Source organism: Ursus americanus, chromosome 15 (assembly GCF_024610735.1).
Source record: "Ursus americanus isolate L20-20 chromosome 15, mUrsAme1.1.p, whole genome shotgun sequence".
Taxonomy (NCBI): domain Eukaryota; kingdom Metazoa; phylum Chordata; class Mammalia; order Carnivora; family Ursidae; genus Ursus; species Ursus americanus.
Genome location: NC_142141.1, coordinates 47,717,866 through 47,743,603, shown reverse-complemented (window position 1 = coordinate 47,743,603; position 25,738 = coordinate 47,717,866).

Here is a 25,738-nt window from a genome sequence, read left to right as displayed (position 1 = left end):
TAAGGGGGTTTCTATAAAAGTAAAAAGGCCCCAAGAGTGATACAGAACAGAAAGTCACAATCTACAGAAACAAAGACTTTACTGGCAACATGGCATCATTAAAATCATATCTCTCAATAATCAGTCTCAATGAAAATGACCTAAATGCTCCCATAATATGTCACAGGGTTGCAGATTGGATAAAAAGACATGACCCATCCATTTGCTGTCTACAAGAGACTCATTTTGAACCTAAAGACACATCCAGACTGAAAGTAAAGGGATGGTATACCATCTTTCACACCAATGGACCTCAAAAGAAAGCTGGGGTAGCATTCTCATATCAGACAAATTGGATTTTAAACTAAAGACTATAGTTAGAGACACAGAAGGGCACTATATTATTCTTAAAGGATGTATCCAACAAGTGGATATGACAATTATAAATATATATGCCCCCAACAGGGGAGCAGCAAGATACACAAGCCAACTCTTAACCACAATAAAGAGACATATAGATAAAAATATGTTAATAGTAGGGGACCTCAACACTCCACTATCAGCAATAGACAGAGCACCGGAGCAGAAAACCAACATAGAAACAAGAGCTTTGAATGCCATACTCGACGAGTTGGCCCTCATAGATATATATATATAGAACACTACACCCCAGAACCACAGAATACTCATTCTATTCTAATGCCCATGGAACATTCTCAAGAATAGACCATGTTCTGGGACACAAAACAGGTCTCAACCGATAACAAAAGACTGAAATTATCCCCTGCATATTCTTAGACCACAACGCTCTGAAATTGGAACTCAACCACAAGGAAAAATTTGGAAGAAACTCAAACACTTGGAGACTAAGAACCATCCTGCTCAGGAATGATTCGATAAACCAGGATATCAAAAATCAATTTAAACAATTTATGGAGACCAAAGAGAATGAAAACACAATGGCCCAAATCCTATGGGATACTGCAAAGGCAGTCCTAAGGGGGAAATACATAGCCAACCAAGCCTCACTCAAAAGAATAGAAAAATCTAAAATGCAGTTTTTATATTCTCACCTCAAGAAGCTGGAACAGCAACAGAGGGACAGACCTAATCCACGCATGAGGAAGCAGTTGACCAAGATTAGAGCAGAAATCAATGAATTAGAAACCAGAAGTACAGTAGAGCAGATCAACAGGATTAGAAGCTGGTTCTTTGAGAGAATCAATGAAATTGACACACCTCTGGCAAGACTTATCCAAAAGAATAGAGAAAGGACCCAAATTCATAAAATTATGAATGAAAAAGGAGAGGTCATGACCAACACCAATGAAATTGGAAGGATCATTAGAAACTTTTATCAGCAGCTATATGCCATTAATTAAGCAATCTGGAAGAGATGGAGGCCTTCCTGGAAACCTATAAACTACCAAGACTGAAACAGGAAGAAATTGATTTTTTAAACAGGCCAATTAATTATGAAGAGATTGAGTCAGTGATAAACAACCTTCCAAATAACAAAACTCCAGGCCCGGACAGTTTTCCTGGGGAATTCTACCAAACATTCAAAGAAGAAATAATACCTATTCTCCTAAAGCTATTTCAAAAAATAGAAACAGAAGGAAAGCTACCAAACTCATTCTATGAGGCCAATATTACCTTGATCCCCAAACCAGGCAAAGACCCCATCAAAAAGGAGAATTACAGACCGATTTCCCTAATGAATATGGACGCCAAAATCCTCAACAAGATCCTGGCTAATAGAGCCCAACAGTACATTAAAAGGATTATCCATCATGACCATGTGGGATTCATCCCTGGGATGCAAGCGTGGTTCAACATTCACAAATCAATCAGCGTGATAAATCATTTCAACAAGAAAAGACTCAGGAACCATATGATCCTCTCAATTGATACCGAAAAAGCATTTGACAAAATACAGCATCCTTTCCTGATTAAAACCCTTCAGAGTGTAGGAATAGAAGGTATATTTCTCAATCTCATAAAAGCCATCTATGAAAAGCCTGCAGCAAATATTATTCTCAATGGGGAAAAGGTGGAGGCCTTTCCCTTAAGATCAGGAACACGACAAGGATGCCCACTCTCGCCACTGTTATTCAACCATAGTATGAGAAGTCCTTGCAACAGCAATCAGACAACAAAAAGGGATAAAAGGTATCCAAATTGGCAAAGAAGAAGTCAAACTGTCTCTCTTCGCAGATGACATGATAATCTATATGGAAAACCCAAAAGAATCCATGTCCAAACAATTAGAAGTTATAGAGCAATTCAGTAATGTGGTGGGATACAAAATCAATGCTCAGAAATCAGTTGCATTTCTATACACGAATAATGAGACTAAAGAAAGAGAAATTAGGGAATCCATCCCATTTACAATAGCACCAAAACCCATAGGTTACCTTGGAATTAACTTAACCAGAGACGTAAAGGACCTATATTCTAGAAACCATAAATCACTCTTGAAAGACATTGAGGAAGAAACAAAAAGATGGAAAAATATTCCATGCTCATGGACTGGAAGAATTAGCATAGTTAAAATGTCCATGCTACCCAGAGCAATCTACACTTTCAATGCTATCCCGATCAAAATACCGATGACATTTTTCAAGAAACTGGAACAAATAGTCCTTAAATTTGTATGGAAACAGAAAAGGCCCCGAATCACCAAGAACCTATTGAAAAGGAAAAACAAAGTTGGGGGCATCACAATGCCAGATTTTGAGCTGTACTACAAAGCTGTGATCACAAAGACAGCATGGTACTGGCACAAAAACAGACACATAGACCAATGGAACAGAATAGAGAGCCCAGAAATGGACCCTCGGCTCTTTGGGCAACTAATCTTTGATAAAGCAGGAAAAAACATCCGGTGGGAAAAAGACAGTCTCTTCAATAAATGGTGCTGGGAAAATTGGACAGCCTCATGCAAAAGAATGAAACTTGACCACTCTCTCACACCATACACAAAACTAAACTCCAAATGGATGAAAGACCTTGATGTGAGACAGGAATCCATCAAAATCCTAAAGGAGAACATAGGCAGCGACCTCTACGACATCGGCCACAGCAACCTTTTTCATGATACATCTCCAAGGCAAGAGAAACAAAAGAGGAAATGAACTTGTGGGACTTCATCAAGATAAAAAGCTTCTGCACAGCCAAGGAAACAGTCAAAAAAGCTAAGAGGCAGCCCATGGAATGGGCGAATATATTTTCAAATGATGCTACAGATAAAAGACTGGTATCCAAGATCTACAAAGAACTTCTCAAACTCAATACACGAGAAACAAATAAATCATAAAATGGGTAGAAGATATGAACAGACACTTTTCCAATGATGACATACAAATGGCTAACAGACACATGAAAAAATGTTCAAAATCATTAGCCATCAGGGAAATTCAAATCAAAACCACACTGAGATATCACCTTACGCCAGTTAGAATGGCAAAAATGGACAAGGCAAGAAACAACAATTGCTGGAGAGGATGTGGAGAAAGGTGATCACTCCTACTTTGTTGGTGGGAATGCATGTTGGTACAGCCACTCTGGAAAACAGTGTGGAGGTCCCTTAAAAAGTTAAAAATTGAGCTACCCTATGACTCAGCCATTGCACTACTGGGTATTTACCCCAAAGATACAGACGTAGTGAAGAGAAGGGCCATATGCACCCCAATGTTCATAGCAGCATTGTCCACAATAGCTAAATAGTGGAAAGTACCAAGATGCTCTTCAACAGATGACTGGATTAAGAAGTTGTGGTCCATATATACAATGGAATATTACTCAGCAATCAGAAAGAACGAGTTCTCAACATTTGCTGCAACATGGATAGCACTGGAGGTGATAATGCTAAGTGAAATAAGTCAAGCAGAGAAAGACAATTATCATATGATCTCTCTCATCCATGGAACGTAAGAACTAGGTAGATCGGTAGGGGAAGAAAGGGATAAAGAAAAGGGGGTAATCAGAAGGGGGAATGAAGCATGAGAGACTATGGACTATGAGAAACAAACTGAGGGCCTCGGGGGGGGGGATTGGGGGAATGGGATAGACTGGTGATAGGTAGTAAGGAGGGCACGTATTGCATGGTGCACTGGGTGTTATACCCAACTAATGAATCATCAAACTTTACATTGGAAACCAGGGATGTACTGTATGGTGACTAACATAATATAATAAAAAACATTAAAATAAAAAAAATTAAAAAAATAAAACATTATTGGTAAATATCTAAAAATATGCATTATAACTTGCTTAAATTAATTCCAACCAAATTTACAGACTTTGAATTACAATAAAGAAACAAATAAAGAACCTTTGCATAGTTGTGTATTTAATTTCTTAAAATTAAGTGTGAAATATGCAGTTTTTTTTCACGGGTCATTACAAATTTGCATTATTTTTACATTATATACAAAAAGGTTTATCTATAGTTATTACCACCATTTATAGGTATAGGTATAGTGATAATATCTGTACTAATATTTTGTCACCTAATTTTTTAAAACAATCAATGTTGTTTCTATAATAAGATCTAAAAACAGCACCACTGACATTCATTATATGTTTTATTTCTATGTATTTTTAGCAAACTCTCTATTATACTCCTAATCACGCTTTCCTACATCTGTATTAAATAGTAGTCAATCAGGAGGAATGGTTTAAAGAGTGTATAGTGAGGGCTCAAATAGGAAAAATTATGAAATTATTCTAACACTTATAAAAATATTTATTAAATACCACTAAATAATTATTTTACCAAATTATATTTATACATGGATTCTCATGTATGTATGTATTTTCATTTATTCTAAAATGCCACTTCTGCTTCTTTTATTGTTTTTCATCTGAGGCTAAACATTAAATCATAACTCTGCAGGCATTTTAGCAAGCGGCAGAGCTAATAAATTTCAGGTACTTAGCTTTCTGATAATTTAATTTAATATAGTCCTGCCAAAAGAGTAGAAAATGAAGGTGCCCATACTCTAATCTCTCATCTCTACATTCACTCTTCTGTAGTCTATCCTGTGATGTTAGGACCATGGATCACTAGTAATCCTCATTTCCTGACTCTTGCCAGCTGACTTTCTACCAATGATGATTGGGAGCACTTAGAGGGCTTTGGAAAGGGGTAACAAGAAGATTTATGACCTAGAACATTGATGATAAATGTACAACTTAGCTTTGGTGCAGATGGGAGACTGGAGGTATAGCTCTGTAAGAAGAGGCAGCATTATATCAGTGATATATCAGTTGAACCTGATAGTTTATCTTAATGTTTTATTTAGCATACAATTTTTATATTTGCAATAAGGTGATTAATACTAATTTACATCCAAATTATACAGGAGGTATTTTTTAAAGTTTATTAAAGTATAATTTACAAATAAAATTGTAAAATATTTAATATGTACAACATGATACTTTAATATATGTATAAATTGTGAAAGGATTCCTAATTTTTTTTAACTAATATATTCATTACCTCACATATTTACTCTCACTCTCTCTCTCGGTAAGAATACTTCATTCTCGGCAAATTTCAATTACAACTATATGAGCAACTATGGTCACCATGTTATATATTAGATCCCCAGACCTTAAACATTTTAAAACTGTAAGGTTGTACCATTTGACTAACATCTAACCCACCCCTAGCCCCCACCAAAATCCTTGGCAACCACCATTCTGCTTTTCTTTCTTTCTTTTTTGTTAAGATTCCACAAAGAAGTGATATCATGCAGTATTCACCTTTCTGTGTTTAGCTTCTTTCACTTAGCATTATGCCCTCCATGTTTATCCATGTTCTTACAAATGGCAGCATGTCCTTTTTTAAGGCTAAAAAACATTCCATTGTATACAAATACGATATTTTCTTTATCCATTCATCTATCAATAAACAGGTTGTTGCCATTCCTTGGCTATTATGGATGATACTGCTATGAATATGGGATTATAGATATCTCTTTGAAATAACGATTTCATTTCTTTGAATATATAGCCAGATAGCTGGGATAGCTGGGATTGCTGGATCATATGGTATTTCTACTTTTAATATCTTGAGAAACCACTATACTGTTTCCAAAGTGTTTTCTCACCAACCATGTAGAAAAGTTCTCTTTTCTTTACATCCTGGCCAAAAACTTGATATCTCTTTTCTTCTTGATAACAGTCATTCTAATAGGTCTAAGACCATATCTCATTGTGGTTTTCATTTGCATTTCCCTAATGTTTAGTGATGTTGATCTCCATGTACCTGTTAGCCATTTGTCTGTCTTCTTTAGAAAATGTCTACTCAGGTCTGGGGCACCTGGGTGGCTCAGTAGGTTAAGCATCTGCCTTCGGCTCCGGTCATGATCCCAGGGTCCTCCCTGCTCAGTGGGTAGCCTCCTTCTCCCTCTGCCCCCATCCTTCAGCTCCTGCTCTCTCTCTCTCTCTTGCAAAAATAAATAAACTATTTTTTTTTAAATGTCTATTCAAGTCCTGTGCTCATTTGTTAACTGGAGTATTTGCTTTTCTGCTATTTAGTTATATGAGTTCATAATATATTCTGGATACTAACCTTTTATTGGATATGCAGTTTCCCAATATTTTCTCCCATTCTGGAGGTTGCCTTTTGTTGTTGTTGTTGATGACTTCCTTTGCTGCACAGAAGCCTTTTAGTTTGATATATTCAAACTTACTTTTTTTATTTTTGCTTTTGTTTCTTTTATTTTTGGTGTCAAATCCAAAGACTTAATAGGCAAGATCATTGTCAAGGAGATTACCTTTAGGTTTTCTTCTAGGAATTTTATGGTTTCACATCTCATATATAATTCTTTCACTTATTTTGAGTTAATTTTTGTGTATTGTGTAAATGGGGGTCCAGTTTCATTCTTTTGCGTGTGGCTATCCAGTTTTTCCAATATCATTTATTGAAGAGAATTCTCTTTCCCTGTTGCATATTCCTGGAACCTTTATTGAATATTAATTGACCATACATGTACAGGTTTAATTCAGGCCCTCTATTCTGTTACATTCATCTATGTTTTTATGTGTTTAATGGTTTCATGCCAATACATTATTACTTTGATTATTGTAGCTTTGTAATACAGTTTAAACTGTGATGTCTCCAGCTTTGTTCTTTGTCGAGATTTATTTGGCTATGTGGATTTTTTTATGATTCCATACAAATTTTAGGATTGCTTTCTCTATTTCTGTGAAAAAAGCCAAAGGAATTTTGATAGGGAATGCACTGAATCTGTAGGCTTTATTGGGTAGTATGGACATTTTAACACTATTAATTCTTCAAATCCATAAGCATGGAATATCTTTCCACTTATTTGTGTCCTTTTTAATTTGTTTCATCAGTTGTCTATGTACATATCTGTAATTTCCTTGGTTAAACTCATTCCTAAATACTTGATTCTTTATGATGCTATAAAAATGAGATTGTTTTCTTCTCTTTCAATGGTTTGTTATTACTGTACAGAAATGCAACTGGTTTTTATTTTGATCCTGTGTCCTGCAACTTTCCTGAATTTATCTACTCATTTTAACAGTTTTTGGTGGAGTCTATAGGGCTTTCCACATATAATAAGGGTCATCTCAAATGGAGACAATTTTACTTCTTTTTTCGGATTTGTATGATTTATTTCACGTTCTTACATAATTTATCTGGCTAGGAATTCCAATTCCAGTGCTATGTTGAATAAACGTAGTGAGAGTGGGCATTCTTACCTTCTTGCTGATCTTAGAGAAAAAGCATTTAGCTTTTCATACTTGACTCTGATGTAGGTGGGGCCTTGTCACATATAGCCTTCATTATGTTGAGGTACATCCTGGATTTATTAAGAGTTTGTTATTATTTCATTGAGGAACATATACATTCATCATAGTTACTGGCCTATAATTTTCTTTTCTCCTATCCTTGTATGGCTTTGTTTTCATGGTAAATCCAGCCTCATAGAATCAGTTTGCAAGTGTTCCTTTCTAGTCAATCTTTTTTTTTTTTTAAGATTTTATTTATTTATTCGACAGAGATAGAGACAGCCAGCGAGAGAGGGAACACAAGCAGGGGGAGTGGGAGAGGAAGAAGCAGGCTCATAGCGGAAGAGCCTGATGTGGGGCTTGATCCCATAACGCCAGGATCATGCCCTGAGCTGAAGGCAGACGCTTAACCGCTGTGCCACCCAGGCGCCCCTCTAGTCAATCTTTTTGAAGAGTTTGGGAATAATTGGCATTAATTCATCTTTAAATGTTTCATAGAAGTCACCAGTGGAACCATCTAGTCCTGGACTTCCCTTTGTTGGAAGGTTTTTGATTACTGATTCAATCCCCTTACTAGTCATTGGTCTATTCCATTTTTTTTATTTATTCATGATTCAATCTTGATAGACTGTATGTTTCTAGGAATTTAGCCATTTCTTCTAGGTTATCTAATTTGTTGGCATATCATTGTTCATACTAGCTTCTTATGATCCTTAGCATTTTTATGTTGTCAGTTATAATGTCCACTTTCATTTCTGATTTTTTTTTCTTAAAGATTTTATTTATTTGACAGAGAGACACCCAGTGAGACAGGGAACACAAGCAGGGGGAGTGGGAGAGGAAGAAGCAGGCTTCCAGCAGAGGAGCCTGATGTGGGACTCGATCCCAGTTCGCCAGGATCACGCCCTGAGCCTAAGGCAGACGCTTAACGACTGCGCTACCCAGGCACTCCCATTTCTGATTTTTTTTGTCTTCCCTCTTTTTTCTTAAACTAGCTAAAGATTTGTCCATTTTATCTTTAAAAAAAAAATCTCTTAATTTCATTGATCTTTTCTACTGTCTTTCTAGCTTCTGCTTCATTTATTTACACTCTGATCAGAGGGCTTGTCCCTCAGGTCACAGCCCTAAAAGTGGGAACATCAGCTGGATGGATAAGCTCCTTTCAGGGGGATGATGGTGGACTTGGTTTTATTTTTGAAGCCAGTTGGAGGAAGATGGCCAGGCAAGTACCCGCCAGCTTTTTCAGGTTCCTCGGAGGATCCCACTTAGTTCTAGAATGTAGGCAGTTTGCAATTCTGGATCATAGGGTAGCTCAATTTTTAACTTTTTAAGGGACCTCCACACTGTTTTCCAAAGTGGCTGTAACCACATAGATACAGACGTGGTGAAGAGAAAGGCCATATGCACCCCAATGTTCATAGCAGCATTGCCCACAATAGCTAAATCATGGAAGGAGCCGAGATGCCCTTCAACAGACAACTGGATTAAGAAGATGTGGTCCATATGTACAATGGAATATTACTCAGCCATCAAAAAGAACGATTTCTCAACATTTGCTGCAACATGGACGGGACTGGAGGAGATAATGCTAAGCAAAATAAGTCAAGCAGAGAAAGACAATTATCATATGGTTTCACTCATTTATGGAACATAAGAAGTAAGAAGATCGGTAGGAGAAGAAAGGGAAGAAGAAAGACGGGGTAAACAGAAGGGGGAATGAACCATGACAGACTATGGACTCTGGGAAACAAACTGAGGGCTTCAGAGGGGAGGGGGGGAAATGGGATAGGCTGGTGATGGGTACTAAGGAGGGCACATATTGCATGGTGCACTGGGCGTTATACGCAAGTAATGAATCATGGAACTTTACATCAAAAACTAGGAATGTACTGTATGGTGACTAACATAATAAAATATTATTACTAAAAAATAATAAAATAAAATGTAGGCAGGTTGGAAGCTGAACCCTCAGGCAGCAGCTGGGAGAAGATAGTCAAACTCCTTCCAGGAACAAACTGTGACATACATGTTTTTGTCTGTTCCTTCTGTACTAAGCTAAGGGGGCATAGCTCTGAATGACTTTATCTTTCTGATAAGCTATAGAGCATCAGTCCAAATTTGGGGTGCATCATAATTTACAAATAGCCACAACTGTCTAACAACGGCTTCTTTGTGTACTGTAGTACTGTGGGATTCATAAAAGCAAGCCTCACCGGTTCTTAGAACTGGGTGAACTGGAGACCTATCTCTTGGGTGACAGCCTTAAAAGTTGAGCTGCTCTATGTGTGATCCAAATCCTATGCTCCTTAGGGAGAAGCTGGGATTTGAGGGTTACCATCCAGTTAGAAGGCCCTGGGAGCAAAGTTTATGGAGACAGTGTGTCAGGCTTTTCTATTTCTTTCAAAGTGGGAATTTTCTCAACCACCAGATGTGTAGGAATCACTCAGCTTGTTTTCTGAATTTCTCTCAGAAAGAACTAACTAGTGTGTACCTGTTTAATCAGGGCATCCATGGGAGGAGAGAGATTCAGAAAACTCCTGTGTCACCATCTTGGTGATATCAATCATACAGGGATATTTTATGTTTTAAAGAAGAATTAAATTTTTGAAGTTCAATTGAATAGATCTGTCATTATATTTCAGTGCTAATTAATTCATGGCTATTAATGACATATTCTGTTATAGGCACTGGAGAAAATACATTTATCAGTAAGACATAATGCCAGCCTTAACATTTTTATAGTCTAAAATTACATGTTCTATTTTCCATATAAAGCTAACGTTGAGCTCTAATGTCTGGTAATCTGAACAACACATAAGTCACAGAAATTAAAAGAACAGAATTGAACCAATATAGAAGAAAATAATCCATTCTAAGATGTAAGCTTTGAGATTTCAGTTCTTCTTTAGTAACTCATTTCACATTTCTGAAGAAAATGATGAAATATAGATTGAAAACAATATTGAAAATACAATGTAATTTCAGTTCCCCAGGCATTATTTCAAAGACAAAATGCTTAAGTCATTTTGGATAAGTCTTTCAAAATAAAACAGAAGAATGTTCAAGATTCAACATTTTGTTTTTGTAAACACCAAGTTCTACATTTCAGCTAAACCCATAATTCCTTAAGTGATTATTAATTGTGCTCCAAAGAATACAATACGCCTTCTTTCAATAAGGACTTATGAACCTGGCTTTGGTAATGATGTATGACAGGTTTCCAAGCATAGGTATTCCAAAATAAAGTTACACTTACTTTTATTAGAAATATTATTTGCCTATAAAACGTGATTTGGATTACTTTATTCTTTTTTTTTTTTTTAAGATTTTATTTATTTACTTGAAAGAGAGAGACAGCCAGCGAGAGAGGGAACACAAGCAGGGGGAGTGGGAGAGGAAGAAGCAGGCTCCCAGCGGAGGAGCCTGATGTGGGGCTCGATCCCAGGACCCTGGGATCACGCCCAGAGCCGAAGGCAGACGCTTACGACTGAGCCACCCAGGCGCCCCTGGATCACTTTATTCTTAAATATTTTTATATTCTCCAAAATAATGAGTCAAATTTCCATTATTAAAATTGGAATTCAAAGAAATAAAGGGTTAACATTTCATATTTCAAAGAAATAGTAGAATGATTAAGTTGTATGAGTTAATCATATAATCTCAATTATATAAATAAGAACTCTGGATTAAATTTAAACTATAAAATATATCCATGGTTATACATGATTAAGTACTTAAGACTTAATAAACCTTTAAGCTAAAAAGACATTCAATATCAGTTCAGAATACTTCCAGGGAGGTTAAATAGATGTGACTCATTCAAAGACATTTGCTGGTTGTGCCAGAGTCGAGTCTAAAGTGGAAACTTAAATATGCCCTAATAGGGTTAGCAAATATCCACTAAACACACAGCTACGTTGCCTCCTCTTCCCATAGAACCATTACTTTAAGTGATTCCAACCTTCATTCAGACTAATGCTTCATAATGCTTCACCGCTTTGCACATCAGTTTAAACCATCACATTCACACAGGCCTAATGAAAAGTTTGGCAAATGTGATTCACAATTTGCCTCCATATTAATAAGTACTGTGACTGAAAAAGTTCTATATATCATTTAGTGTCTAGTGCACTGTTTTGTTATGGAAATGAATAGTTACACAAAGCAAAAACTATATGTAAGCTTCGGTTCTAAACAAATGTGCACAAGTCTATCAGCAGATATATGCTCAACATTTAAATGAACAAACCTTGCACAGGTTCATGAAAAATTAAATATCTTTCCATGAAGCCCCAAGAGCTTAAACTTGGTAATATACCTTTTGTAAGGTAGGTCATTTTAATATCAAGAATATCTCATTTTCCAATTTTGGCTTATTTTTAATCATTAATATTTCAAACCCTAAATACCAAGAGACTCTCAGGAGTATTTTCAGAGTTCTTGAATAATTTCAGGAGATATTTCAAATCAGAGAGAAAATAATGTGTCTGCAACCTCTGCAGTCCTTTCCTGTCTTACACAAAGGGTATTTGTGTATAAATAGATGCAGAAAAGTCTATTTTCACTTGATTGCATGGCCACGATCCCTTCTAGATATCACATTTTTAGCTAACCCCAATGAATGAAATATAAAATGAAAATAAAAAGAGAAGCTTAGGATGGGACCAGAATACTCATTTTTGGAATATTACTTTTGTTATGTTTGCTAGGGAATCCATCCAATAGTATTTTGGAGGTTTTTTTTTGTTTTTGTTTTTGTTTTTCACATTTGCTAAGTTTGATAGCTCTGTGTTAACTGTGGCTGATTTATAAATCATTATGCACTCCAAATTTGGACTTATGCCCTATTGCTTATCAGAAAAATAACAAAACATTATTATGAAATACTGGGTTTTCTTTAATCTTTTCTATTTCCAATGAGCAGAAGAATGCTCTCAATAAAAATGTTAGGCAGAAATCTAACCTCATTACATGCAACTTTACTCAACATTTTATTTTTCCTTTCTTTCTATAATTTTCCACTCCATAAATATGAAATTTAAAACTTGGGAGTTGTATGTAGTAATGAATCTATAAACTCTTTTCAGTTTTTCTGTGAATACCCGAAGAAAATACTACATTGCAATGCAGTTGTGATTCATGACTGATATCCCTTTTCACTGAGGAAAAAACCTGAAAAAAAAGTATCACTGAACCATAGTGTCAATTAATTTGGGATTCGTAGAACACGTGAGAGCCCTACGTAGAGTTCTTCCCTGGCTCCCTGTGGATTATTTCTCATGGTTAAAGGACGCAGAACAATTTGCCACAGGTATACCCAGAAGAAACAAACTCCTAGGGTAGCAAAGAGAAGACCTTGGAGCGGTCGCTCCCGAGTGGGACTGGAGACAGCTGCATGGGGAAAAGAGATAAGGCAGTGAAAGTGGAGGTGGGACAGGAAATAATGAAAGCACTGATGGAAGAGACCAGTGGTGTAGAGATTCAGTTTACAAACCCAGGCCTGCATCCATAACTCAAATCTAGCAGGAGAGCATTTCTGCATCTCAAAGAGCCTCAAGGAGATCGTTTACTTTTAATACAATTCAAAAGCAACAATAAAACATCAGTACTGGTACTGTGGCCACTTCCTAGGTGTCTGAAATGATATGATTATAGTTCATGAACAGACTCATCAAACGACTTCATTTCTCCAAAGGATAGGAGACACAAACATAGCAGAGCTAACGTCACTCCATTTGTCATTGACAGCTTGCACTTACGATTCTGAAATTAATATTAGTTACTAAGATTGACTTCTACTAGAAAGATAAAGACATTTTGCTACATTATCTTTATCATATTTTGATACATTACATATTTTAATTACAAAGCAATGAAAACTTCTGTACTAATCCAACACCTATATAGCATTATGTATGATGTTAAGGCAAAAGAAAGAATGGAATTCTAATGCAAACTGGGGGTCATGAGAAGCCACTTAGAAGAAGTATCATCAACTGAGACCAAATAATAGCTTCACAGAAGTGGAGTGGTTGGGAAGTGTTCCAGAAAGAAGTGAATAGAATTTTCAAAAGCCTTGGGATCTGAATAAGCATGCTGTCTATAGGGAGTTTTAGACTTTAATATAATTTGAGCTAAGGATGCACTAGAGAGTATTGGATTAAGCTAAACATTGTGTGTGTGTTGCGTGTGTGTGTGTGTGTGTGTATGTGTGTGTATTTTAAAGCTTAGTGGCTTTACACAATAAAAAGATTTACCTCTTATGAATCTTTGCCTACTTGGCATCAGCACTCAGAACCATCTGAAGGCTCCTGCCCACATTGGGCAGTTGATTCTGGGTGTCAACTCAGACCTCAGCTGGGGCTCTGATCAGAATCCTTATGGGTGGGTGCTGAATTCCAATGATGGGCATCACCCTTTAACACCCAGATTTGGAAGTCATGCACTTTTGCCATATGCTATTCATTAGAAGTTAGTCACTCAATCCTGTTTACACGCACGGGAAGGGAAATTAGACCTCATCTCTCAATGTATAAATGTCAATAGCACATTGTAAACTAAACTGAACTAAAAATGGTAAAATATATCCATCCTGGTGATTTTCAAACAGACAGGAGGCACTATCGGACACATGGTTTAGGTTGAATTCTCTGGCAGCTCTGTGGCAAACTGGCAAGAGAGGGCTTGCATTTAATGGAAGGGAGAACAGTTAAGAAACTATTGCAGAATGTAGCAATGACACCATGGGTTACAGCAGGGAAGGGGGAAAAATGTTAGATGACAATGCAGTTTCAGGAAAGAGGAAGGGACCTGGAAAGGCAGATGTTGCAGAGAGGTAGGGTAAAATGAGGAAAACATGTCATATAATTTGGAAACAATCTTAGCATAAATGCTGAGTACTGGAAAAGGAAGTCAGATTGAAACAATTTCTAAGGCTAATGAAACACTGGAAACTTGACATGTGCAAATACATAGAGGTTAGTGACTCAAGGCATGGGAGAAGACCACATAGTAAGTAGCTAGAGGACATGGATGAAAAGCTGACACTTCCTTTTATTTATATTTGCCTTGATTCCTTGGTTTAAAATGGCTTAGGTTGACATTTCATTGGAAGAGGGTGAAGTTACATTGGAAGGGTAAGTTGTGGAGGTGTAGGATTCTATGATTCCTAACACCAGAGGAAGGGTTAGCTGTTGGACAGTCTTCTACTGTAACAAATGGACAGTGCACAGGTTCAGATAAGATATAGGTAAGAGAGGGACACAATTTGTGGAAGTAGAGAATCTGGTCAAGAATAGCAAGCATGGGGGCGCCTGGGTGGCACAGCGGTTGAGCGTCTGCCTTCGGCTCAGGGCGTGATCCCGGCGTTATGGGATCGAGCCCCACATCAGGCTTCTATGCTATGGGCCTGCTTCTTCCTCTCCCACTCCCCCTGCTTGTGTTCCCTCTCTCGCTGGCTGTCTCTATCTCTGTCAAATAAATAAATAAAATCTTTAAAAAAAAAAAGAATAGCAAGCAAATTACTGAGCTTGGAAAACTATCAGTATATATTGGCACTAAAGTAGGTATCTTGAAAAGTAAGGTGCACGAACTGAAACTTTTCCTTATCTCTTACTACCTTGCTACTTATGAGTTGCATAAAAATGAGTTTATTTCTTAACTTCTCATTGTCTCAGTTTCCTTATCTGTAAAGCAGGGATGGTGTTTATTAAATGACTTAATTGAAGAAATAGACTTAGGCTGGTGTGTGACACATAGCGTATCCATATAAACATTAATCAATCTTATTAAAGAAAATACTTGTATTAAACCAAAAGCGCTTTGATCACACAAAACAATGGCATTGACTATTGCTGCAATTCCTTCTACATTAATAATCTTAGTAGAGGTATGTTAATTTGGCACGTTGGGGGAAATATTACTTAACAAAATATTTTTAAATGAACTGAACATTGTTCAAACAGCAGGAAAAAAACAGATTTATTTCCTTGTGATTAAAATATTTTAAAATATATTCCCAAACATACCATATAATAATGAACATATGGGTAGTTTTTAAACCATTCCAGATAAAATCATAGCTTAAAATAACACATTTTCTTTAACATGAAGGCACGCTACTATTACATTTCTTCTTTGAAACAGCATCTAACCAAATAAATTTGGCGGTTTCTAGCTAACTTCTCACTATTCAAATGAGTTGATGAATAAATAATTTTCTTGCCATACTCTCGACGATATGTCATCAATAAGAACAGCTTTCCAGGAAGGGCATCTGGGTGGTGCAGTCAGTTAAGCGTCTGACTCTTGGTTTCAGCTCAGGTCATGATCTCAAGATCTTGAGTTTGAGCCCCATGTGGGGCTGCACGCTCAGGGCTCTGCACAGAATCAGCAGAGTCAGCTTGGGCTTCTCTCTTTCCCTCTCAATTTTCCCCTCCCCGGCTCATGCTCTCTGGTTCTCTCTCTCTCTCAAATAAAAAAATAAATCTTAAAAAAAATAAGAACAGCTTTATGGGAATAAAAGAACACAGAAAAAGAAAAAAAAATACTACGAATAATGTTGTTTATCTAATATTAGATGTGTCCTAATTTTTAAAATTTTGAAGTAAAAAAAAATAGAATTAGCACATAAAGTAATTGGAACATTATTTTGTCCATGTATGATGAGTATAATTTTTTGAAGCATCATTACAGATATGTCATGACTGCACATTAAAAAAAAAGATTAAGAAGATATTAGAGACTGGATTCCAACACATGCTTTTTAGTTAATAAAAATTTCTATTCAGATTTTCATTTTTATTTGCCTATTCCAAAATAGTTATTTCAGCACTCCTCTCTCACTGAATACGAAAGTCAACATCCAAATAATCAAACAGAAGCCTAGGGATTTAGTTTTTAGATTACTTTTCCTCTCACAGCCTAGATCCAAATCATCCCAAGCTTTAACAACTTTCCCTTCATAAATCTCCCGCTAAGTCCATCATTTTTTCCTTCTCCACCAGACCCACCAGCGCCTCTCCTGGATCACACAGCAAAGCCTCCTGCTGCTACATTTCAACGCATTACCTTTCACTAATTTGTCCTCCCAACTTCAGATGAAGTGATTTATTTATTTTTCAAATGTCAAATCTCATTTTATTATCTCCCTGCTTCACAACTTCAAGGACTCTTCCCTGCTTGGACCATTGCCTGCCTCAATCTCCAGCCTCCTCAAGCTCCCACACATGTCTGCCTCTCCGGGCTGCAGCCACACTGGCTTCAGTCTCTGATGTAGACCAGTATTCCTCCTTTCCAGGGGCCTCAGTGCTTGCTATTCCTTGTCAGTGGAATGTCTTTTCTGCCCTCTTCTTCTTCTAAAAAAAAAAAAAAAAAGCCTCTTCCTCATTTGTGGTCTTAGTTTAATTGCTTCTTTTTTTTTTTTTTTAAAGATTTTATTTATTTATTTGAGAGAGAGAGAGAGAATGAGCGGTGAGGAGGGGCAGAGGGAGGGAGGGAGGGAGAGTGAGAGAGAAGCAGACTCCCTGCTAAGCAGGAAGCCCGATGCCAGGCTCAATCCCAGGACCCGGAGATCATCACCTGAGCCAAAGGCGGACGCTTAACCAACTGAGCCACTTAGGTGCTCCAGTTTAATTGCTTCTTATTCAGTGGTTTTTCCTGCCAAATTTCAAAAGAAGAGTTCAAAGAATTTTTCATTCTGTCCCTTCGTTTAGTCCAATTCCTGAAATTATGGTATTTTTCTTTCATGTTTATCTAAATCTAATTACTCAAGCATATTGCCTAATAGTTTCGGCACAATCAGGTTACATTAAAGAGCCAGAGAAGAGGGTCGCCTGGGTGGTGCAGTCGTTAAGCGTCTGCCTTCGGCTCAGGGTGTGATCCCAGCGTTCTGGGATCGAGTCCCACATCAGGCTCCTCCACTAGGAGCCTGTTTCTTCCTTTCCCACTCCCCCTGCTTTGTGTTTCCTCTCTCACTGGCTGTCTCTCTGTCAAATAAATAAATAAAATCTTTAAAAAAAGAAAAAAAAGAGCCAGAGAAGAAAAAGCTAGAGCAGGACTGGAAATGCAAGACACAGCTTCATTGCCAAATCAAGCCAAGTTGCTTCTCAAGTTTGTTTTCCCTGTTTAAATTCCTTTTAAAGACAATCATCTCCAACAATTAATTTCTCATTGTGATTCTAATTTGTGGATATTTGTGAAGGGCAATAAAATATTTGTAAGTGTAAAGTACACACGTTCAGTAATTACCACTCCGTGACCTTGAAACAGGTGTCTTACAACTGTATTCTCATTTAAATGCCTCATTGTTTACTAACCACGATTTCTATTCACCTCCACCCAGAGAAAAGAATTGAAAGGAAGAGAAGAAGAAAAAGAGGAGGAGAAAAAAGAGGAGAAGAAGGGAGTATTTGGATCTCAGAAATTTTGGAACGAGATTGAAAGAATTTTGAGAAAGGTGAGAAGCTAGTCAATATTTATGGATTCTGTTTAAACAAGGTGTGTTTGTAGGAATTATACAAATGAAATAGGATAATAAGCCTTTGAGCAAAAGGGGGAAAGGCACAGGGAGGGAGATAATAAATTATTTAAAACATATCATTTGTTAGATGATTCAGAAAAGTACTTTTGTGATAAGTTATAATTATTTCAATTAAATTGATACTTGTGTCACTTTTTTACCTCATTTGATTTTAAAGTATCATTATTGAAAATTTCCTAATTTTAGTTTAAAAAATCCTAAATAAGTCATACAGTTTTATTTATCAGTTATAAACTAAAGCTAAATAATAATATTTTTGAAGGAAAGGCAGTCACCTTCATTTATACTAGGCTATACTTCAAACATCATGTAATATTCCAAATGTTATATTTTATTTTTAAAATATATTAAATAATCTCATGTTAATATATCACATCACATACTGTAGTATACTAAATCAAATCTTGGATGTAGTCAGTATCAATGGGTTCATTAAACTTGAATTTTTTTTTACCCAAAGATGTACATTTTGAATGTGGTTACTTATATATTTTAGGCAAACAGCACAAGTTACAGTGATCAGTAGACTTCTCTCATTGAACACTATATAGACCCAAATATTAGCTCATGATAAATAAGGAATTAGAACAAACCAAGCAAAATGTCCTTCACCCAGATAATCTGAAAAGTACTCATCTCATTAATTTTGACTCTCAAATGCCCAATATGTGATTTTTTAAAAGATCAGATGTATGTATATTCTTCATAAACAAGTGATTATTATTTGCAACAGTAAAAAAATGTGTGGGGAAAATATATTGTTGCAAGATTTATAATTTTAATACCATGCCCCAGTAGATTGCTAATACCTGTTTGAAGACTGGGTCTGCTCTACACTACCATAGTAATGAAAAATAACCTTTCCTATTTTTATAAATAAGTTGGTTATTTCAGATTTCAGAAACACTTTCCCAGCTCTGAAACATTTCAGAATGAGACAGTGAGAATGTCAGTGGCCATTATTCTAATTATGAGCAATTTATTTATCACAAAGGAACTTTGGCTATATAAACATTGTCTTTTTTAGTCTTTAATATACTGAACCCAAGCAAACAACTATGTTTATGGGTTGAAATTAAGAATAATGAAACTATTGGTGCTTTTTCATAAAGATACCTAAAATACTTGCTTTGTTGCTGTTTTTTTTTTTTTTTTTCCATATTATCCCTTGACCTGCAGGTAATTTAAGATATGCAAAGGACTTTTTTTTTTTTTTTTTTTTTTTTTTTACTGGCACTGATGTATTTTTTAAGATAGTGGCCTTGGAGAACAAACTATGCAAGTGTAATTAATTCAGCCTCTGCAGAGGTAATCTTTGAAGTTGACCGAATAGAAGATCCTCAGATCAAAATTCTGGCAAATTAATAATAAAACATACACAGAGATTAGTAGTAGAAGACCCTCAAGGTGAGCAAAGCTGTTCTTTAACAGATGGAAGAAACAGGGCACTAGCACCATTAGAAATACATAGTTAGAAATATTTCTTCCAAAAGTTAGCATGTGTATCCTTTCAATCCAAAAATGACCCCATCAAACACCACTGCTGGTGGTATAAGAAAATAGAAGTGGATTAACCTTTATATTTTGGTTATAGAGATTTAAAAAAAAAATCGGAAAACAGTATCTTATTGTTTAATGCTGATTTTTCAGAAGTTTGAAATGTGAGAATTTAGAGAAACGTCTAACCTCTTTTAAATGTGTGTGTGTGTGCATGCACACAAATTTAATATCATGACAGGAGTTTAAATAAATAATAAAACAGGTTTATCTAATACTGCTTTATATATTTATTTGAAACTGATCATTTTGCATAACACAGCTCCAGCTCTCCTCTTGTTAGTCATCTTAAAATTTTTTTGAGATATAACTGACATGTAACATACTAGTTTCAGGTTCTAGCATAGTGATTTGATATATGTATATATTATGAAGTGACTACTATCATATGTCTAGTTAATATTCATCACCATATGTAGTTACAATTTCTTTTCTTGTGATCAGAATTTTAGGACCTACTATCTCAGCAATTTTCAAAAATACAATACAGTATTATTAACTATAGTCACCATGTTGTACCTTACACTCCCAATTCTTATTTACTTTATAAGTGAAGTTTAAACCTTTTGAACACCTTCATGCATTTCACTGACACCCGCCCACCCCTCTCCTTTGGCAACCACTAATTTGTTCTCTATATCTATTTGGTTTTGGTTTTGTTTTAGATTCCAAATATACAGTATTTGTCTTTCCAATGAATTAATTTCAGTGAACCTGATTAACACCAAACTCCCCAGGCTAGGATAAATTTTTTTCAACACACATTTTAAATAAATTTTCAGGAATTTTTACTCTGGGAAGATATATATGAGAAAAAAAAAAAAAAAAAAAACCAAACAGAAAACCAAGCTTACCTATATTGTACCCAGTTCTTTTTAGTAGTGTTGGTGGAACTACTTAAAAATGTAAATCTTTCTAGCACAGAGTTAATTTTAAATTTCTGAGGATTAAAACTAGGCAGGTACCTGTTGATACCTTCAAGGAGATATTTTAACATCATAAAAGACATAAAAGATCAATCATATCACTGAATTAATCCTTCAGACAGGGTTTCATTTTTTGTCTTTAATTATCCTTTCATTTTTTATGCCAAAGAGTACAGTATTTCTGTGCTTATATTAAGGAATGCAGGTGCTCCTAAGATAAACACATTATAGGCATAAAATTATAATTGCATACTTACAATTATTTTAAGATGTTTATATATTAAACACCTGTGGTTGATTATATTTGTGAACCTAAAAGATGCTTCACTGTTTCAGATAAACACCTTTAGTTTTTGTAACAATTGACAGTTGAATGTTTAATAAACCATCTATAATATTTTACTCAAACATTTAACCAAAATTTTGGCTTTTTAATAAACTTACAGTATAGAAAATAATTAACAGATATCAATTAAAATCCAGACAATGTCGATCTAAAGTTGTGTGTCTTGGGTGTATTAGGTGTATTATGAGGCTGCTCTGGAGTTCAGTTTCTCATCTGTAAATCCATAGTTATTGCGAGATTTAAATAAGGTAAAGTTCAATAAACAGTAAGTGTTTTGCCTGGGCCATGATAAGTACCCAGTGACTAATAGCTGTGACTAATTTTCGAAAACAAACTTTCAAATTCAGGTATGATGAAAAATACAGCCTTTGGGTGTGAAATCAAGTCCTAATAGACATATAAACATGGAAGTGTGTATACTTGCCTAGTATTTATTCAGATCTACTTGGACACCTGTAACAATTAATTATGGTTTGCAAAGGGGAAGAAAATATGGAATTATAAAATTTATCGATTAAACAAGCAGAGATTTTAAAAAGTGACTTGCTAGAAGTATGTAAATGCTAGAGAGTTAAGGGAGTGGTTAAAGAAAAAGAATCAAAACAATAAATTATTTTACTCATTACAGAATAGGGATACAAATAATATAATGAGAAAGACATTGAATTGACTAATCCTTAAGCCTTAGAATTATGATATATTCCATATTATTTAGTAAAAATCAAATTTTATTTTCATAAAGTGGGGAAATTTTTTGAAGGAGATAATAACTCTGACCATAGAATTTAATTTTAAAGTAGATACCTAGCTTACTTTTTCTCCTGTAATAATAGCACACACACACACACACACACACACACACACACACACAAAACCACACACAAAAAACTGAGAGTCTAATTTTGGTCAGGTAAATTATCACAAGTGCATATACAATTAAATTTATATCCCACAAAAAATATGTATACATGTATTCTACTTAAGTAAAACTGTATACGTATAAAGCAAAGAGCATTATAACAAATAATTCAATTTATCGTATGAATGCTAAAACCTTAGCACTCCAACAGAAATTTGAAACAATCAGATGTGTCACATACTGCAGAATATTTTTATCACAAACTCTAAGATGACCATCTTTCAATAGACTCCATACAAAATACTGCATATAACTCCATCACAAAAGTTGAAGAGTATAGTTCCTATGTAAAATTTGGCTTAAAAGTAAATATCAAAAGATTGGTTACTTATCCTCTCAGTGATCTCATTTTTCTTATTAATTGATTTCCTGTCATCCTTTTTTTTCCACAGCTGTTCCCCCCGCTTTGCCATACTACTTTCAAAATGTACTCATTCTTAATAGTTATTTTCCCTGTTAACTGTTCTTTAACGAAATTGTAGCCAGATCATGCACACTGCTACAGTTGAGGTAGTGTCAGCATTTTCATAATAAAAACTACTCAGAGGTTTATAATTCAACTGTAAAAATTCACACTGAGCTCATCTTGGCGTATAAGGTCAGAGCCTGAGGCAAATTTGTTTTACAATTTTCAAGCAAATTAATATCGTCAATACTCTGAATGGTGCAAACATAAATCAAACACTGCGGAAATAGATCCCCCAAAATAATAATAACCATTTGGCTGCTGTTTATTTTCAAGTTGTTGAGTTGCCGTTGTTAAATTTGCATATGTCCCACACAGGTGTTGAAAGAATAGTTCTAGGAGAGAAGGAAGGCAAAAAATGGTGGCTTTCCTCCAAGCAACCAACACTAACATATGTGGTCATAAAATAAATCGCCTTCCTGGCAGGTGGCTTACCCTCAAACGACAGCCCAATCTCTCAGTATTTTACATATACAACTATGTAAAATAGGTTAAGGGTCCATTTAGAGAAAGAGACTTTCATGTCAACAACCTCCCAACACCACTTGAAAAATACTGTAAATACTCCACAAATGTTTTTCTCATTCTACATAATTTTGAATTTACCAACAAATAGCAATTTATATAATATCACTGCATGGTTTTATATCAATGTTGTGTTTCTTTAGATATGCATCCAAAAGCAAAGACATGGTCAAATAGAAGTAGGTTTATACCATGATTGGATCCAGGAATTAAGGTTTGGGAAAGAAAAAAAAGTTGAATGTTCCATCTCAAGATACTTCCTAGTAAAATCATTCACAGAGTCTTTAGGCAACTATTTTCAAACCACACTAATGTTTATTTGTGTGTAAAGCAACATCAGAAAAAAAATAAAAATAAAGACAGGAAAGAAATGAAAAGAGTAGGAGAAAAAAAAAAGAACTCTGTTGCAACAAGAGTATTGCCATTCTGGAAAATTCAAGAGAAGCCATTCACATAGAGAAGCTATTATTATTAAAGAATTTGAAGTCAGGAGTTTATTATTAAATAGAAGTCAGGCCCCATGATGAATGCTAAAAGTCAAACAAAATCTCATCACCCTATTCACATCCGTGCTTTTTTGTAATTCCATTCCTTTTGGAAGTACATGCATCCATGTTCTTATCAGAGATGTAATGATACAGTTTTTTATTTTGATCTTATTACATTCTTATTTGAAAACTTTATAGCGTTTACAGAGCCATAATAATGATAAAAAATCGTAATCGTAATAATAGCTAAAACCTACATAGCTCTTACTCTGTGCTTCACGTATCTTTATTTCATCTTCACAGCAACTTCCAAGTTAAGTATTATTATTAACTCTACTTTATACACAAGAGGAAACTTGGAGTTAGCAAGTTTAAGTAACTGGCTCAAGATCTTATGATTATGAGATAGTAAACCTAGAATTCAAAGCCAGGCAACACATCTATATAATGTGTTCCTCACCACTATGTTAGATATTTCTCCTTTTAATACGCCATTCATTAGTTGTTGTTGTTTTAACTTATTTCCCTGCTGTTAGAAAGAATGGTTGTTTCCTATCCTTCCTTTTAAGAAACCACATTGCTTTGAACATCTTCACATGTATGTTTACTGGTTTCCTATTATTTCCTCAGGACTGATGGAAGGGAAGTGGTATTAGCGAAACAAAATGTATAAACTTATTTTACATATAGTTTGTGTTCTGTGTATTCGATGTAATTATTAATCTACATCTCTGTCAATATAAAATTAGGTGTGTGTGTGTAAGTATGCACATGCACAAACATGCATTTCTAATCAAATAGTTATGAAATGAGGCTTCATTCATATTTTAATCGTTTGTGAAGTTAAACATTTTTTAAAATTTTAAATAAATTTATTTCTTCACTTTGCTCATAACCTATCTCCATGCTGTTTTATTAATTCCATATTATCCTTAGTAAATTAACTTGCATTTGTAATAAAATTTACTAGATTTAGTGACAACAAAATTGTATTCATAAATAGAGCAATCAGGTATAGACATATAAATATGCTCAGTATATAAAAGAAAAATTCAGAAATTCAATTTAGTTTAAATTTTATCAACTAAGGTGTGGAGGTATTTGTCAGAGGCCATCATTAGGAGAGATGACTGGGAATGATCGTTGACAGCTAGATCACGAGTCCTCATGTGCCAATAGTTTTGAGCATTTGAATAGCTTGTTAGTGAATCGCACCTCACTGAGTTTATCAGAGACATAACCATAGCTCAGATCTTGAATGGTGAATGGCTACATTGGGGAAGATAATTGGTTCTAGATGAGAATCTAAATGAGAAGGGCTTGTCCCCCACTCCATGGGTCCATGGATCACAACTGGGAGTTCATGACCTTGGGTGGAAAACACATCTTTGTTCTCTGTAATCTCCAATTGAAATTTAGTGCTTCTGTCAATTAAATATTTAGGCAACAAACCATAGCGGTAGTGTCAATGCCTGTGACTTTAACACTAAAACGACAGCAGTTATTTCATTTCACCTAGAGCTATGCAATTATCTCAAAATACTATTTATAGTTGCTTATAGTAATTATTAGGCCCACCACTAGGTCGTGTTTTTCTAAAAATATATTTGTAATGACATGCATATATTACTTACTGTGTTACATGTTTCAAATACTGATAAATTTATTTTAGATAAATCTATTTTTTTTAAAAAAACAAAGTATTTCTATTTGATGAATTTAAAAATATTATTTTGAGAAAGGGTCAGAGTCCCTGAAAGTTAAGAGCCCCTGAGGAAGTGTGTGATTTTTATGATATTCAGACAATGAGAGCCTGACCAGAACAGAAGTGCCCGGATGCTGAAGACAGCACACATCCTAAAGAGGGCACAGGAGCTAGTTATCCCTCTCACTCGATTTCTAGTCAGTTCAGTGAAGTCAGAGTAGGCATTTGGGGTCTTGATTCACTACAAAAAGACTAGATCCAATCTTATTTCATGCTTGCCTCCCAAAGTCCGGGACTGTTTCTTCCAGAACTTACTTATACCAAGAAAATCAGGGGCACCGGGTGGCTCAGTCAGTTAAGCGTCTGACTCCCAATTTCCACTCAGGTCATGACGTCAGGGTCCTGAGATCAAGCCCTATGTCGGGCTCCATGTTCAGCATGGAGTCTGCTTGAAATTCTCTCTTCCCCTCTGTCCCTACCCGTATTCGCACTGCTCTCTCCCTCTAAATAAATAAAT